Genomic DNA, 17,033 nt, shown 5'->3' on the forward strand with positions numbered 1-17,033 from the left:
TGTTGTTGTTATTTGTTTATTGTTCTTCTTATCATCATCATCATCTTCATTTAGATTAGTTATTTGCTTTGATTTTCTCTTTTCAGGTTTTATTTTTCATCATCATGTACTTACAGCAGATGGGTTATATCCAAATGCAAATTTACAGAATTATCTTGATCTTGACTTTGGACTAAAGTTGTATAACAAATAATTAAGACTGAAGTGTTTGGCAGTTCTGTATCACCTATTGCAATAAGATAGATCCACTTTGTATTCTAATTCGGTGGATTGTGAAAATGGCATTGTTACATACAACTCAGAGCCTTGCTTGTATCCTTATCTAGGGGAAGAATGTACCATCTCTGTATCAATATGGTTCTGCAAGGGTACTTTATAGTAAGTAGTCCAAGGACTTTAATTCAAATGCAGTTTTGGATCTAGTCAGCTATTTGAATTAAAGCTTTAATAAAGTTACAGAATTCTGCACTCTGAAGCATAAAAGGGTTGACTCTGACCTGGGATGTATTGTAGGCAGGAAGTTTCCATTTCTATCACCTCTATCATAAAATAACTTCCAAGGCTCTTACAGAATTTAGAATTTTGAGCAGTGTAATAAGCATGTCAGGATGATTTTGCTATATAATACTCCCATGTGTAATAAAGCTAACCTGTTGCATAGAATTTTTAGCATTTTATACCTGTAGAAGAATAGCTACCAAAAACGATGAGTTAGGTTTGGTGTAATTAATACTGAGCTATTCTTTCAGACAGTAATTAGCAATAGAGTCCGTTGTTTCTTGAGGCTACCTTTGAAATATCTAGTAAGACCATGTCATCAACATAGACAGAATAAACACTGAAGATAAGAATCCAAGAACGTTGAATAAAATTAAACCTAATTCAGGAAAGTGATGCACTGTTACTTAAAGACTAGGCAAGTTGCCAGCAAATGTGGGTTTTTATTTTGCTGTTCTTGTTGTTTTTCTACTGGTAGTTCTTAGTGGTTCTTAGCAATAAAACATTTTATATTAACATTTAATCAATACACTTTCTTTTCCTTAGTGTAAGTTAAAATTATGTAGACTAAGAGGCTATCAGCAACAGTGAAAAAAATCGTAACATCCATTTCTTATCCATTACATTGAACTTACTTTCGGAAACACTTTATAAGGATGAAACTGTGTTTCTCATTCGGTGTGTTAGTTCTTCCAAGTGATTATAATTTTAGTCTGTATTGGACTTTGCTATGCTGTTTTCTGGGGCATCATTGGTTAGCTATCAGAAAGAGGGAATCGATTTTATCTGTTAGTTTTGCAAGTGTACTAGCATCTCTCCTCCCAAGACTCTGTGCGAAATACTCTTTAGTTTTTCTTACTTATTTTTTTAAATGTTTATTTATTTTTGAGAGAGAGTGCAAGCAGGGGAGGGACAGAGAGAGGGGGACAGAGGATGCAAAGTGAAGTAGTCTCCTTGCTGACAGCAGCGAGCGTGATGTGGGGCTCGAACCCACGAACCATTAGATCCTCACTTGAACCAAAGTTGGCCGCTCAACTAACTGAGCCACCCCAGCATCCCCACCTCCCGCCCCCTTTTTAAAATAGTCTCCATGCCCACCATGGGGCTTGAACTCACAACCCTGGTATCAAGAGTTGCATGCTCTACCGACTGAGCCAGCCAGGAGCCCCCAAAATATTCTTATTTGATTATTTTCCTCTTTTCTTTTCACTTGACTGTTCATGTTCATCAATAAAGGCTCAACCAAAATATATTTATAATCTCTTCAGGCTGGTTTGTTTGTACTTCCTAGTGCAATAGTTATTGATACAGACTGTTTTTTTCTCAACTGGAGTTTGATGAGACAATTACTCTTAATGCCATAAGTCTTAGAATGGATTGAATTAACTTACTGTCTATACACTGAGGTACACACTGTTTATGTAACATACTTGAGACAACTGAGAAAATAGTCACTCAAGTCATTTCTGTATTTGCTGGTTCAGATCATTGCAGTTGAGAAAAGCTGCCACAGGGTATTATTCCCCACCCCTTTAAATTTTTTTTAAATATTTATTTATTTTTTGGGAGACAGAGAAAGACAGAGTGTGAGCAGGAGAGGGGCAGAGAGAGAGGCAGTCACAGAATCCAAAGCAGGCTCCAGGCCCCGAGCTGCTAGCACAGAGCCCGACGTGGGGCTCGAACTCACGAACCATGAGATCATGACCTGAGCCGAAGTCGGATGCCTAACTTTCTGAGCCACCCAGGCGCCCCTGCCCCCTTTTTTATTGTTATCTGCCAACGAATTACATACTGTGTGAATGCATGGGCTGCATCTTGTTCCATGGTTGTGTCCCTAATCTTAGCCTGTTGACCTCTTTCCATGTAGTTTGAAAATATTTGTGAATCAAATGCTGGAATGAAGGAAGCTTCTTTTGGCAGAAGTTTGATAGTAGAACTATTTAAGGCGATCACTAATTCATGTCACAGTGTCCAAGGAGGAATATGTGGAATAGTGGTATTCCACTAATGAATCACTAATTCATGCCACAGTGTCCCAGGAGGAATAGTGTTAGTATTTGAAAGGCCCGGTGAGGTGGGGAGAGTGGTAGTAATCCGCAATTATAATTGTCTCAGAGTGTGGTAAGACTGATCCTCAGCTATCAGGTCATTTTACTCATGAGCTAAGTTAGTGTGGATCAGCAAGAACAAAGACGGAATAAGGCCACTTGTCTCTTATTACCCAGCGGGCTACCTCAGACTCCTTTCTTGGGTAGTGATGATGGGGGTCCAGAAAACAAGAAGAAAGGAGGGACTCAAATGCACAAATGGTCTTGAAGTCTCTGTGTGATATTTGCTGTTGTTCCATTGGCCATAATGTTACAGACTGAATACTTGTGAGTTCCCCTGCTTCAGTCCATTTATTAAACTCCTCATTCCCAATGTAATGGTATTTGGAGATGGGGCCTTTGGGAAGTAACTGGGTTATGAGGGTGGGGACGAGGTCTGATGGAATTGTTACCCTTATACAAAGAGAAATCAGAAAGCTTGATATCTCTTTGCACACGTGCATTAAGAAAAGGCCATGTGAGCACATAGAAGGTGGCTTTCTGCAAGCCAGAAAGAAGGTTGTCACCAGAATTCTACCATGCTGGCACCCTGATCTTGGGCTTCCAGCCTCCAGAAGTGTGAAAAAATAACTCTGCTGTTTGAGCCACCCAGCCTATGATATTTTACTGGGACAGCCTGTACAGACTAATACATACACAGTAAGTCACATGGCCAAGCCAAGAGTTAATGTGAAAGGGAACTATTTAGAGAGGTGGATACAGAGAGGGGAATATTTAGTAGGCAATTTTGCCTTATTACCATTTTGCATCATGGTCTTTAAATAAATATGATGCATGACGTAATAACATTTATGTAGGTATCATAAATTAATGAATTATGTTTCTTTGCATATGAAACATTCTTTAAAAACTCCAAAAGCTAACCCTTTAGAAAAAATGATTCGGAGTCACACATTCTGATGTTATTCAGTGCTTATATGCCATGTAATTCCTTGTTAAGTATACTTCAGGACTATTGTGTGTTTTACTAGTTTTGCAGGCTATGTGGTATCTTCCAAAGGATATGTACATGAGACCAAATGACAGTGCAGGTTACATATTCATTAAATCCACCTTCACATAATCTGTTCAAAATTTAAAATTTCTATTATTTCATTGCCAATTGACCTTGAGGCAAATTGTCAAGAAATTTATGAGGGTAACAGCATGAATATTGTGTTCTCAAGTGCCTCCTGGGTAAAATATGACTCATGGCTTTCTTGCTTCTAAAATGATTAAGCCTCAAACCTGAAGTTGACAGCAGAGTCATTGTACAGATTGATGTTCTCAATGACTAACATTTGACAGAGTTTGCTTCTGATTTATTATGCTTCTAGGTAAAAAACAATTTACCTCATTTTTTAGTATTTTGACTATGCGCTTTCACTAATTGGATAAAAAATTCAATTTCTTTTATATTGAGGACATGTGCATTTTAAATAATCTAATCATTTTAAATTAAAGCTTTATTTTTAAAAAAGTAAAGTTTCATTGTGTTTTTAATTATGCTGACATGGTCCTGCTCTTCTTTTTAAATGGTAAGTAGCTCCTGAGATTTTTTTTTTTAATTTGTACCTAGCAGTAAACCTAATACTTATATGAAAAAATCTGTTTACTAGTTATTGGATTTTTGCTACAATTATCTATTTGAGTACAGCAAATGTACTTGAAAAACAATCATAGATAATTAGGTGCAGCCCTCACTAACTGAACTTGTAATTTCTGGAAAACAGAAAACTAACAAATCATTTTTCTCTTTCTTCTCAAGGGTACTTTGTACTATTGTAACGTTATAAATTTATTTTTTTAAAGAATTAAAGTGTGTCACATTGAAAAGGAAACAAAATGCAAGAAATGGAAGGAAGGAAAATAATACACATTTGCTATAGTTTTCTCGTCTACTAAGATGAGAAATATAAGATAACATTACTATTACTATGTATTTTCTTTATCACTGAAACATATGTGATAAATACAAAACATTTTAAGTAACATTTACATAAATTAGAATGCATATTGATATGATAAATATCCAGAAACCTACCATTCAGCTGGATAATTTACTAGAAACATCCCTTGAAATGACTTTATTCCCCTCCTGTTTCCTCTCCAACTTGCTCCCAAAGGAGGTAACAGTTATTCTAAACTTTGTATTGATCCACTCTGTGTGTGTTTCTCAGATTTATTGAGATATAACATTGTGTTAGTTGTTGTGTAAGATGTGTTAAGATGTAAAATGTGATTTTTTTTAAGTTTATTTATTTTGAGAGAGAGCAGGGGAGGGGCATAGAGAGAGTGAGAGGGAGAATTCCAAGCCTGCTCCCCACTCTGTCAGCGTGGAGTTGGACACAGGGCTCCAGCTCACAAATCATGAGGTCATCACCTGAGCCGAAATCAAGAGTCCAAAACTTAACCAACTGAACCACCCAGGCGCTGCTACACTGTGATGATTTGATACATTTAAATATGGTAAAATGATTACCACAATAGGGGTAGGTTACACCTCCATCACCTCATATAATTACCATTTTTATTTTGTGGTGGGAATATTTAACATCTGTTAGTAACTCTGAAGTATATAATAGTTTTGTTAACTATAGTCTATGCTCTATATTAAATCCCCAGAACTTATTCATCTTATCAGTGGACATTAGTACTCTTATTTAACATCTCCCCAATTCCCACACCCCTCAACCTCTAGCAGCCACCATTCTACTCTCTGTTTCTATGAGTTCACTGTTTTTAGATTCTGCATATGTGAGATCATACAGTGTTTTTTTTTCTTTGTCTGATTTATTTCACTTCGCATAATGCCCTCAAGATCCATCCATGTTGTCATCAGTAGCAGAATTTTCTTTTTCTTGTTTTTTCAATTTTTTAATGTTTATTTATTTTTAAGGGAGAGACAGACAGACAGACAGAGGGTGAGTGGGGGAGGGGCAGAGGGAGAGAGGGAGGCATAGAATCAGAAGCAGACTCCAGGCTTCGAGCTGTCAGCACATAGCCCGACGTGGGGCTCAAACCCATGGACCACGAGATCATGACCTGAACTGAAGTCGGACACTTAACCCACTGAGCCACCCAGGCACCCCCCCCTTTTATTAATGATTGAATAGTATTTCATTATCTGTCTGTATATATTTGTGTTTGTATGTGTATATATATATATGTTTGTATGTATATATATATATACACACACACACACACACACACACATACATGTTGTATATCTCACATTTTGTTTATTCATTTAACCATCAATAGACACTTAGGTTGTTTCCATGTCTTGCCTATTGTGAATAGATGCTGCAGTGAACATGGGGGAGCAGATATCTCTTTGAGATAGTGATTTTATTCCCTTTGGATATATACCCAGAATTGGTATTGCTGGATCTTATGATAATTCCATTTTTAATTTTTTGAGGAATCTCCTTGCTGTTTTCCATAGTAGCTTTACTAATTTATATTCCTACCACCAGTACACCAAGGTTCCCTTTCCTCTGCATCTTTGCTCATTCTTCTCTTGTTAATAATTTGCCTTCTATATCTTGACTATTGTAAATAATGCTGCAATAAACATAGGAGTACATATACCTTTTGAATTACTATTTTGTTTGTTTGTTTTCTTTGGGTAAATATCCAGTAGTGGAATTACTGAATCATATGGTGATTCTATTTTAAAATTTTTGACAGTACTCCGTAATGTTTTCCATAGTGGTTGCACAAGTTTGCATTCCCGCCAACAGTGCAGAAGGGTTCCCTTTTCTCCACATCCTTGCCAACACTGTTGTTCCTTCTTTTTTTTTATTTTTTAAAATTTTTAAATTTGTTTATTTTAGCCTACCTGACAGGTATAAGGTGGTATTTCATTGTGGCTTTGGTTTGCATTTCCCTGATGGTTAGTGATGTTGAGCATCTTTCCATGTGTCTATTGGCCATCTGTATGCATCCTTATGTTTATTGCAGCATTATTTACAATAGCCAAGATATGAAAGCAACCAAGTGTTCATCCATAGATGAATGGATAAAAATATGGTATATATATACAATGGATTATTACTCAGGCATAAAAAAGAATGAGATCTTGCCATTTACAACAACATGGATGGAACTAGAGGGTATAATGCTAACAGAAACAGAAATACCATATTATTTCACTCAGTGTGGAACTTAAGAAACAAAACAAATGAACAAAGAAAAAAGAGACAAAATACAGACTCTTAAATACAAACTGGTGGTTGCCAGAGGGGCCATAAGTGGGGGAATGGGTGGAACAGATAAAGGGGATTAAGAGTACACTTATCTTGATGAGCTCTGAGTATAGAATTGTTGAATTGTTACTTTATACACTTGAAGATAATATAACTCTGCATGTTAATGACACTTCAATTAAAAAAAAACTTATAAAATATAATAAAAATAATAGTTCTTCTAACAGGTGTTATGTGATATCTCATTGTGGTTTTGTTTTGCATTGCCACAAGGATTAGTGATATTGAGTATCTTTTCATATATCTGTTGGCCATTTGTATGCCTTATTGGGAAAAATGTCTATTCAGGTCCTCTGCCAAATTTTTAATTGGAATGTGTTTTTTTTGTTTTTTGTTTGTTTGTTTTTTGCTTTTGAGCTATATGAGTTCTGTATATACAAGATATTAATTAACAACTTTTTATAGAGATGGTTTGCAAATATTTTCTCCAGTTTTATAGGTTGAATTTTTATTTTATTGATTTTTTAATTTAGTTTGGTATAGTCCTACTTTTATTTTTTGTTTTTGTTTGCTGTGCTTTAGTGTCATATCCCAAAAGTAATTGTGAAGACCAATTCAAGGAGATTTTCCCCTGTGATTTCTTCTAAGAGTTTTAGGATTTCATTCTTATGTTTTAAGTTTTTAATCAGTTTCAGGTTATTTTTTGTGAGTGGTGTAAGATAGAGGCCCAGTCTCATTCCTTTCATGTGATAATCCAATTATCCCAAAACTATTTATTGAAAAAGCTATCCTTTTTCCATTCAGTGTACTTGGCTTCCTTGTCAAATATTAGTGACCATATATCTGTGGATTTATTTCTGGGTTTGTGACTCTGTTATAATTGATTTATGTGTCTATTTTATGATTATACCATAATGTTTTGATTATGCTAGCTTTGTTTTACAGTTTGAAATCAGAAGTATGATGCCTTCAGGTTAGTTCTTTTTTCTCAAGATTGCTTTGGCCAGTCAGGGTGGTTCCATATGAATTTTAGGATTGTAATTTTCTATATATTAAAAAAAATGCCATTGGTATCTTGATAGGGATTGCAGTGAGTGTTCAGGTTGCTTTAAAATTATTAATTCTTTTTATTTACTGCAGATATGTTTTCACTTATTTCTGTCTTCTTCAATTTCTTTCATCAAAGCCTTATAGTTTTTAGTGCACTGATCTTTCACCTCCTTGGTTTAATTTACTCCTAAGTATTTGATTGTTTTGATGTAAATGGGGTTTTGTTCTTAATTTCTTTTTCAGATAGTTTACTAGTAGTGTATAGAAGTAACAACTGATTTCTGTGTATTGAATTTGAATCTTGATTAATTTTAAGTTTTTGGATGAATTATTTAGGATTTTCTATGTATAAATTCATATCATCTGAAAATGGAAATAGTTTTACATCTTTCTTTCTAATATGGATGCCTTTTATTTCTTTTTCTTGCCTAATAGCTCTGGCAAGGACTTCTGGTACTGTTGAATCTAAGTGGCGAGGGTGGATATCATTGTATTGTTTCTGGTCTTAGAGGAAGCTTTCAATTTTCCTCTGTTGAATATCACATTAGCTCTGGGATTATCATATATGGTCTTTATTATGTTGAAGTACATTCATTCTATTCCTAATTTCTTGAGAGTTTTTATCATGCAAAGATGTTGAATTTTGTTAAATGCTTTTTCTACATCTACTGAGAAGATCATATGATTTTTATATTTCATTCTCTTTGTATGGTGTATCAGATTTATTGATCTGTGTATACTGAACTATCCTTGCATGCTAGGGATAAATCCCACTTGTTCATGATGTGTGCTATTGTATTTGTTTGCTAATGTTTTGTTGCAAATATTTACATCTATGTTCATCAGGGAATTTGATGCTTAATTTTATTTTCTTATAGTGTCCTCATCTTACTTTGGCATCAGGGTGATGCTGGTTTCATAGAATAAGTTTGGGAGTGTTTCCCCACCCAACCCCCTCTTTTTTTTTTTTTTTTAACATTTTGGAAGCATTTGGGAAGGATTGGCATTCATTCTTTTTAAATATTTGTTAGAATTCAGTACTCAAATCATCTTGTCCTGGCCTTTTTGTTGTTGGGAAGTTTTGATTACTGAATCAATCACCTTAATTGTAATTAATCTGTTCAGATTTTCTCTTTCCTCAAGATTCAGTCATATTAGGTTGTGTGTTTCTTCTAGTTTATCCTATTTGTTGGCATATAACTTTTCATAGTGGTGTCATGATCCTTTGTATTTCCATGCTATCAGTGGTAATGTGTCTTCTTGCATTTCTGATGTAATTTATTTGAATGTTCTTTTTTTCCTATCCTAGTCTAGCCAAAGATTTTTCAGTTTTTTTATCTTTTCAAGTAAACCAGCTTTTCGTTTCATTGATCTTTTCTAATTTTTTTCTGGTCTCTAACTTATTTCTGCCCTAATCTTTGTTATTTCTTTCCTTCTGCTAACTTTGGGCTTATTTGTTCTTCTTCTTTAGTTCCTTGAGGTTTAAAGTTAGTTTATTTCAGATCTTTCTTTTTTCTCAAGGTCGATGTTTATTGCTATAAACTTCCCTCTTGGAATTACTTTTGCTACTTCCTATAAGTTTTGGCATGTTGTGTTTCCATTTTTTTGTTGTTGTTGTTTGTTTCAAGATATTTAAAAAAAATTTAAGTTTATTTATTTATTTTGAGAGAGAGAGTGTATGAGCAGAGGTGGGGCAGAGGGAGAGAGAATCCCAAGTAGGGTCTACACTGTCAGTGCAGGCTCAATCCCATGAACGATGAGATCATAACCTGAGCCAAAATCAAGAGTTGGATGCTTAACCGACTGAGCCACCCAGACACCCCGCAAGATAATGTTTTTATTTCTTCTTTGACTCATTGGCTCTTCAGAAGTATATTCTTTAATTGCCACGTGTTGGTGAATTTTCCAATTTTTTTCCAGTTATTGCTTTCTAGTTTAATTCTATTCTGGTTGAAAAAAATACTTGGTATGATTTCAGTCTTCTTAAATTTTTTAGTACTTGTTTTGTCACCTAACATATGATCTACCCTAAAGAATGTTCTGTGTGCAATTGAGAAGAATGTGGATTTTGTTGCTGTTGGGTGGAATGCTTTGTATATGCTGTTTGGTCCATTTGGATAAAGTATATTTCAAGTCCAGTGTTTCCTGATTGATTTTCTGTCTGGATGATCTATCCATTGTTGAAAGTTGGGTATTGAAATCCTCTAATATTATTATATTACTGTCTTTTTCTCCTCTTTAGATCTGTTAGTGTTTGCTTACTGTAGTTAGGGGGTCCATTTTTGGCTTCATATATGTATTTATAATTGTTATATCCTCTTGATGAATTGACCATTTTACCATTATATGATTTTTTCTCTTCCTAGAGTTTTTGACTTAAAATATATTTTGAGTGCTGTAAATATAGCATTCCAATTTCTTTAGATTTACATTTGTATGGAAATCTTTTTCCATTCCTTCACTCTAAGCCTATGTGGATCCTTAAAACTGAAGTGAGTCTCTTATAAGTAGCATATATTTTTTTTCTTTTTTTTTTTCCATTTGGTTTTGGTGACTCCATGACTTTTGACTAAGAATTTAATCCATACATTTAAAATAATTATTGATACCATTACTAATGTCATTTTATTGTTTTAACTATTCTATAGCTCCATTATTTTTTCTTTTCATTTCTTGCTGTCTTCTTTTATGAATTGGAGAGTTTTCTTAAGGGTATGCTTTAATTTCCTTCTCTTTGTCTTTTGTGTATCTTCTATAGGTTTTTGCTCTGTGGTTACCATCAGGCTAACATAAAACATTTTACAGATATAATGGTCTATTTTATGCTGATAACAACCTAACTTCAATTGCCTGTAAGAACTCTACTCTTTACTCCCCTTCTTTTCACAGTTTATGCCTTTAATGTCATAATTTACCTTTTTTATGTTGTATATCCATTAAATTATTATAGCTATTATTTTTAATAAATCTGCCCTTCTGTCTCCCTGGATACTGTTTTCTCATGTCTTTTCTAGATTACTGTAATAGAATTTAACTACTTTGTTAAACCATCTCTTCCATCATCTTCTTCTCTACTCTATATCTAGGATTATTTTCTAAAATGGTAACTAACTAAATCATCCCCTTTCTCAAAAAGCAGAATGTAAGTCCCCAAACTCTAAGATGAATAGAATATATGCCCTTTCACCTAATTTCTCTCCAACTACATCATGATGTCATTCTGTCTTTTATTTCTGGGACATACCAACTGATATATTTTCTTGTCATCTGTTACCACTCCCTATCCCACCAGACCCCAACCCATCCCAGGAGTGGATCCCATTTATATTTCAAGAGTCAGCTTACCCAGGTCATTGTGACTTTAACTACTCTTGAGATAATTCCTTAACTTCAGCATGTGGTCTCAGTTTTCCTCATCTTTCTCCATAGAAATCTGAATTTACCCATTTAATGATGTTTATCATACTCTGAATAGACCTACCCTATGACCCAGTAATAGCACTGCTAGGAATTTACCCAAGGGATACAGGAGTACTGATGCATAGGGGCACTTGTACCCCAATGTTTATAGCAGCACTCTCAACAATAGCCAAATTATGGAAAGAGCCTAAATGTCCATCAACTGATGAATGGATAAAGAAATTGTGGCTTGTATACACAATGGAGTACTATGTGGCAATGAGAAAGAATGAAATATGGCCCTTTGTAGCAACGTGGATGGAACTGGATTGTGTTATGCTAAGTGAAATAAGCCATACAGAGAAAGACAGATACCATATGTTTTCACTCTTAGGTGGATCCTGAGAAACTTAACAGAAACCCATGGGGGAGGGGAAGGAAAAAAAAAAGAGGTTAGAGTGGAAGAGAGCCAAAGCATAAGAGACTCTTAAAAACTGAGAACAAACTGAGGGTTGATGGGGGGTGGGAGGGACGGGAGGGTGGGTGATGGGTATCGAGGAGGGCACCTTTTGGGATGAGCACTGGGTGTTGTATGGAAACCAGTTTGACAATAAACTTCATACATTGAAAAAATAAAAATTAAAAAAAAGAAACGGAAAAAAAAATATCATACTCTGTTGTAACCATCTACTTCATAATTTACCTCCTAGATGGAGTTATTTCATAGGTCAGAGACAATATTTTGTGTCCTGGTCATTTTTATATGTCTAATGCCTTGCATAAAATGAGATACCCAGTAAATGTTAAGTGAGTGAATGAATGTATCACCACAGGAAACAAGAAGATATGAAAACACAATGTTCTGTCTTGATTTCGTCATGAGGGCAGACAATCAGAATGAAGGAAGAGACTTGCAAGGCTTATCTCCAGGAATGAGAACTCAGGATAGAGATTCATTTTCCACTTTAATTATCATCTCAGAGACAGGCAAAATCTCTAATTGAAGACCAGCACAGTTAATACTCTAAGCTGTAGAACTAACCATATTTATCATTTTTACTATCCCCATGTATTTCCCCACAGTGATGATTCATAATAACCCCCAAAACAAAGGAGTTTTCTGTCTAACTTTAGGACTGTCAAGAAATGAAAGATTTAGGGAAACTATCCCACTTTCCAGTCAAGACTACAAGAGTAGAATTTAAAAAAAGACAGAGAGGCAACAGACAAGAAGACTAGAAAACAGGCTGAGTTCCTGGGACCCACAGCCAAGAAAGAATGAAGCAGGCGGTGAGTTGATCCTTAGAGCATCCAAGAGCCCTGGGGCTGAATATCACAGAAAATGGGGGCATTTTCCAATATAATGTTTTCCAGAAAACAAACGGTTAACTATGTTTGAAAAACAACTTTGAACTTCATAGGGATTATATCTAGTCTTATTTCTCTTAGACTGAGGATGAGTTACCTTGATTGCAATTAAGTTTAGGATTGAGAAGAAGTCAGGGAGAGAAGAAGGTTCTTCAACTTCTATTTAGAAGGAAGTGAAATAAAAATTCCTCCACATTTTACTTCCTTTACTTCCCCTGGCTACTTTATTTGCAAGCTTGTTTTTTGTTTGTTTGTTTATCCCACCCGTGAATGATGAATCTCTATCATTATACCCTGTTTATTTTCCTTTTTACACGGTATCAGTCTGTTATTATCTTGTCTATATTTATAGCATTCTTTTTGCCTCTCTCCTCCACTAAAATATGCAACCATGGGTGGGGTTTTGTTTTGTTCAGCACTGTAGCCACTGCACTTGGCATACAGTAGGCTTTCAATTGATACTTCTTGAATATTAACTGAATATGGAGTCAGGTTATATTAATGATCCCAGTTCTTCTGACTCTTCACCTTTTACTTTTTTATAAGGACTTTGAATTCTCTGAAAAATCTTCCATCAAACATTTCTGGGAATCACATGAGATCAGAAAGAGATCAAATGAGGTTTTCCACTACTGCTTCTCACCAGTAATGCCCTCAGTGGAAACAACAACAAGAAAAACAAAACATTGCCAATGGAAAAGACCTTGTCTTCTGATGCTCAAAAGTAATTGACTACTGAGGGCCTGAAGCTGGCCAAACTTTATCTTCTGAATCTTAAAACTTCTGAATATACCAAACTTTATCTTCTGAATCTTAAAACATCAATGTGTACAGACCTTCAAAGTCTTTTGGGAAAACAGTTTTCTTGAGCTTCTGTCCCTAAACTCTCTGTCCATTAGAATCTGCAGACTGAGCGTGGGTACCATGCCATACATCTTGTTTACTGGATTATTTTACTCTCTCCTAGGCCTCCATGCACTCTTCTCTCTGCCTTTAGCCACATAGCAAGACAAAACAACGACAGCAACAACAACAACAACAAAACAGAATTGTTAATTCGTGCAAATAGATTTCTAGAATCATCTTCAGCTCACTAGCTCTATGAGCATAGTTTGGAACCTCAATTTTACCTGCATCAGAACAATCGTCTGTATAAACATATTGTTCTCCTTTGAATCTAGAAGTCTCCATACCTCATTACAAACATTTTCTTAAAATTAGAACTCCAAAAATTGTAGAAAAGTTGTTCATAACATTTTTTGTAACCGGTGAATCTGCTATAATCTCCTGGTTTACCAGGAGATGCATAGTAATGAGAGAGAGGTATAAGCATGGTTGGGAATGAAGAGAGATGAAGAGTGTTTCTCATTTGGTAGCCCCTTTTAAGGTCAGGTGTTACTGAACATAATATTTTAAATAGTGGTTCAACCTACAGCATGTCTTTGTCTTTTATATTTGGATGGGGATCTCTGTTACAGGTTCTTTTGAGAGAGTCAGCTCTAGACATAGATGGCATCTGTGTCATTCAGGGCATTTTTCCTTAGGTCCCGAAGGAACATGGCTTAGTCAGTCTGAACTCCTCTCAAGACAGGGCTAGATTCAAAGGCATATTTATTTCCATCACTTTGATGGGTCAGCTTAGAACCAGATAGAATTATGAGCCTCTAGGAATCCCATGATACAGCTTTATTCCCCACGGTCCTTGGTAATACATTTTACATGTTTGACCCCAAAGAAACTGGGTGAAACTAGAAATTCTAATTAGTTTGACTAGAATCTGACTGGCTTTTACAAAGTTTTCTGTGAGGGACGCCTCCGTGGCTCAGTCGGTTAAGCTTCTGGCTCTTGATTTCAGCTCAGGTCATGATCTCATGATTCGTGGGTTTGAGCCTCACATCGGGCTCTGCACTGACAGTGTAGGGCCTGCTTGGGATTCTCTCTCTCCCCCTCTCTCTGCCTTTCCCCTGCTCACACTCTCTCTCTCAAAAATAAATAAACATTAAAAATTTTTTTAATTAAAAAAAGTTTTCTGTGAGACCAAAATTTACCTAGTTTCATTTAGTTCTGTGTGAATCCCCGACCCCATTTACTGAAATAAATTGAGCCATTGAAACTAAATACATTGAGTAAATTTTGTCATTATCTGCAGATAATGATTCTAGCACCAATGTCTATTTTAGGATTGTATGAGTAACAAACTCCATGTTAGGATTTTTATGTTATTACTAAGTGCCAGTTTATATAATTGAATGTACATAAATTTCTTCATTCGAAAGGACTATAAGAAGTGAAGTACTCTAAAACACAAAAACAACCTGTGTCAAGTTTTATATATCCTGGAATGAAGTTATTTACTTAATCTGAGGTTATGTGGTAGGTACTGTAGAGAATATAATATGATTTATTCATGGTTCATGGTCTCAAGATACTTACAGTCCAGGATGGGGGATAGACGTGAATAATTTCAAAATAAGATATGGCATAGTATAATAAAATGGCTTTCAGAGTTTAGAGAAGGTAGATTTTCCCTTCTCATAAGTTATTAGAAAGACTTCCATGATTTTATTTTAAAAGGCATTGTTTATTTGTGTGGAAGGATGGGCATTATTTCATCATGTGACTATGTAGGAGGATTGAGTAAATGAAGGGAAGGTAGACTTCTTGGGGGGAAAAAGCCCCTTTCTGCCCTAAAACAAGTCTGGGAGCTTTGTATCCTATAACTAAAGCAAACCAAAATGCATATTAACAGTGAAGACTGAGAAACTGTGAAATAAACACATCATTTAGCAGAGAATTCCTCAAATCTACCTGATTACTTATATGTAAACATCCTGTGGGACAGGTATTTTATGTAATATATAGATAGAGTATTATGCAAATTTAAAACTTGAATGATAAAAATGAGCAAGAAAGATTTAGTATAGTCAGATATTGCAATGCCTTGTACTCTGCAGTACCACTGAAGTTTTTGAGTGATGCAGTAACCCAATCTGAGGGTACTGTTGGGAGGTTAATCCTGCTGGGGAACATCAAAGGGAGGCTGGCTGTGTGAAGAGGTTATAGGAGGCAAGCATGGGAAATTGAAGATGGGACAGTCCCTTAGGGGACAATGTGAGATGAACAGGAGTGTGAACCATACTGGTCAAAGAGAAATTAAAAGAAAGATGCATTCAAGAGCTGTTAAAGAAAAGTATCCATGCGTAAGGAAGGACTTATGGATTTATAGCCTAGGACCTGTTACTACAATTAACAGACTTAGGGGAATTTAACATTTCAGTGGCATATCCTTTTGAAAATGTCTAGGGAGTAGTACGAAATAAAGGACTATAACTTAGGAAAAACATAGCCGCAAGGGATAGAGAATTGCTACCTCACGTGTAAAAGTGGTAACTGAATTTTTAGAGGTAGATGCTATTATGGAGAGTAGGTAAAGGAAAAAGAGAATCAACAATATGACCTTTATGAGAACCCACATAGTTGGATCTGAAGAGGAAAACTAGTCATGGAAGGAGGTAGAGTGAGGGAGTGAGATAGAAACCAAAGTCTCAAGTACAAAGTACAATTAAATATTGTTAAATACCATAGAAAATTCTGAAATGAGCGCCAGTGGTTTTGGAGATTAGGAAGTCATAGCTCGTTTTTTTTTTTTTTTTTTAATTTATTTTTAGGACAGAGAGAGACAGAGCATGAACGGGGGAGGGGCAGAGAGAGAGGGAGACACAGAATCAGAAACAGGCTCCAGGCTCCGAGCCATCAGCCCAGAGCCTGACGCGGGGCTCGAACTCACGGACCGCGAGATCGTGACCTGGCTGAAGTCGGACGCTTAACCGGCTGCGCCACCCAGGCGCCCCCATAGCTCGTTTTTAAGAGAAAATTCATTCAGCGAAGCTTGCAAGTGATAGGTTCCAAGCAAGGAATTACGAGTAGATGGGGAGAAAATAGAGGTTTTAAGGGAAGATGGCTCTTGCATGAAGTTTTGAGGTAAAGATGAGAGAAATATAATGAAAGCTCAGGAAAAAAAATGGTAACTGGAGTAGGTTATGCTTTCCTGTTCTTTTTAGGCTTGAAGAGGTAAACACAGTTAGTAGGCTAAAGGAAAGAGCCAGAATAGACAAATACATTAAAAATTAAAAATAACGCATGGAAATTATTGTTTCCAAAGCCCTTAGAAAGGTCAGAGAGAGTTCCTTAACAATGATAAATAAATGAATTAGCATGAGAAAAGCGAAGGATGTCTTTTTGTCTAGAACAGAACAGGAAGAGAAGGTTTGTTTGCAGTGGAGGTCAAAGATAGGAATCCCCTTTCTGCTGTCCCCAGGTTTGGAAAGTTCTAGGGAGAAACGGTAGCAGCCTGTAGTTCCTACCTCAGCTGCTTGTCTTGCTGTCAGTCAGACTGGGATGTGTTGGACGAGCAAACTAA

General features: G+C 35.9%; 1 protein-coding gene across 4 annotated transcripts in view; it reads left to right on the top strand.

Moving 5' to 3' along the window:
• Positions 1-17,033, top strand: part of SLC16A7 (solute carrier family 16 member 7) — a 189,530-nt gene that overhangs the window by 69,237 nt on the left and 103,260 nt on the right. The window contains exon 1 of one of the 4 annotated variants that reach the window (XM_047065074.1): positions 11,854-12,535. The exons of the other annotated variants lie outside the window; for them this stretch is intronic. The gene's annotated coding sequence lies outside the window, so the exon portion shown is untranslated. Of the gene's footprint in view, positions 1-11,853; positions 12,536-17,033 lie in introns of those variants that run through there. 4 annotated transcript variants of the gene reach the window in all.

The sequence above is a fragment of the Lynx rufus genome, unplaced genomic scaffold (assembly GCF_022079265.1).
Source record: "Lynx rufus isolate CCGP_SWC_20201006 ecotype Redwood Valley unplaced genomic scaffold, mLynRuf1.p SCAF_7, whole genome shotgun sequence".
Taxonomy (NCBI): domain Eukaryota; kingdom Metazoa; phylum Chordata; class Mammalia; order Carnivora; family Felidae; genus Lynx; species Lynx rufus.